Here is a 2,023-nt window from a genome sequence, read left to right as displayed (position 1 = left end):
CCCAGCATGCCGCCGGGGTGCCTGCGAGACGAAGCAGCCCTGTGCCGTGGTCTGCAGGGACCGGCCTCCGTCACAGTGTCCGCAGGGCTGAGCAACACTTTTTGGACTTGCAGCCTCCCCGCAGGCTCTGTCTTGGCCAGTCTAACACCAGCTTCAGGAGATGAAGTTTGTTTCCTCCTGTCCTCCAGGGCACTCTAAGCTGCCGCAGCACGCTCCACCCCAGAGCCGGCTGCATTTTAGCGCTGTTTCCATTCTAACCTGGGTGAGCGCTCAGAGACCTTTCTGAGCAGTGTCACCAACTGCATGTAGGAAACTTGATCGAAGCGATTGCTGTACCAAGATAAACAAAAGAGGAAGCAGGATGTGAGCTTCTCAGAAGATGACTGTCATAAGCTCAGCTATATGCCAACCTTCTTTGGGACAGAAAGCAGCTGTGGACAAGGAAGAGCACCCAGTTGTTGGCAGGTGTAAGATATCTAGTTATTTGAGAACAGGAATTTTACACCTGTCTTGAAGAGTTAGGAAGTTCCTAATCCATGGCTGGCCTTACACATTAGGGTAAGAGGACAAAACAGGCTTGGACCTCTGTGTTGAAGGATTGGCATGCACAGCCCAAATACAGGAAAGGAGCACAGAGTCAGACACACTGTATGCAGGAGCCCAAAGGCAAGGATGAGGGAAGTAGGCTTTATAATAATGATCTCAGTCTTTGTTTTTCTCCATCTTGCTTAGTCAGACATGGTCGGAGCAGCACCCCTCTGCCCCTGCAGGACCCCAGGCATTACCAGCAGTGCTCGAGGGCTGGAGCTGCACGCTTAGCAGTGGGAAACCAACAGATTGCTCGCGTCCAGCTGGAGAGCTGGTCTTGCAAATACATCTGTGTGTGCCAACTCCCACTAACACACCAGGAACTTCTCTGCCCTACTGGCATGCGGACCACACACACAAGTCTGCAGTCACTGAAAGCCACCGAGTCTTTTGCCACAGCAAGGGAGGGAGCAGCAGCTCAAGCTTTCAAGTCTTGTAGTGAAATTTGGGTACAGGCATTCACGCTGCCTGTGTTCAAACAGGGCACAGGTGAAGTACCGAGATAAGTGAAGATCTCTTCCTGGCTGATAAGCAAGAGGCCGTATCTCTCACCATCAGCACTTCTGACACATTCGCTTTCCCCAATAACAGAATCATCAAACTATTTCTTTACAACAATAAAATACAGCAGTCAAAAACAACCCCTCACCCCCACCCCCAAGCAGGCTCTGCTGCGCTATGGCATGCTCCAGCGCAGCCCTGACGCAAAGCAGGTGCATTTGCACAGCGCGGAGGAGGCACGAGGGCAGAGCGGGGCGTTCCCGAACAAGGTGCTTTTTTCTGAACTCCCACACCAGCCCCAGGACCCTTCAGGGCTCTTCACCCTTTACATTACAGCAGGCCCCATCTGAAGCCGCTCTCTGTTCTTTCTCCCTCCTTTCCTCTTCCTGTCTGCCTCGGAGCTGCTCTCGTCAAAAGCTAAAAATAACCACGGGGATAAAATATTTATTTTTAAATTTATTGTTTTTAATAACAAGGCAGTCAGGAGCCATGCATCCCACTGACTCAGCATCCTCATCCAGTGCCACCCTTTCCACGTGGAGGACGTTCACGGTTAAGCACGGCTAACGCAGAGCTGGAGCCTGCAGCAGGCACAGCTGCGACGCCAGCAGGCCTGGCCCCCGGAGACGCAGCCGCTTTGGGGGCACCAGCTGCAGCGCAGAGGGCAGGCGCCTGGCGGTGCCGCCGCTGGAGCAAGGCCCAACCCCAACTGCACGGGTCCAGCACCGGCCCCGGGGCCTGCGCCCACCCGGAGCTGTGCGGGGCCTGCTCCCGGCTGGGCCTGCACCCCCCAAGCTGCGTGGAGCTGCCCCCCCAGGGTCTGCCCCCCACATGGCCTGACCTCCAGCTATGTGGGGCTGCCTCCCATGGCCTGCGCTGCCCAGGCCGTGTGGAGCTGCCCCCCCCCATGGCCTGCGCCCCCCAGGCCGTGTGG

The sequence above is a fragment of the Apteryx rowi genome, unplaced genomic scaffold, assembly GCF_003343035.1.
Source record: "Apteryx rowi isolate R43461 unplaced genomic scaffold, aptRow1 scaffold_32, whole genome shotgun sequence".
NCBI classification, from domain to species: domain Eukaryota; kingdom Metazoa; phylum Chordata; class Aves; order Apterygiformes; family Apterygidae; genus Apteryx; species Apteryx rowi.
The sequence above is the reverse complement of the archived record's forward strand: the minus strand, read 5'-3'. Positions refer to the sequence as shown.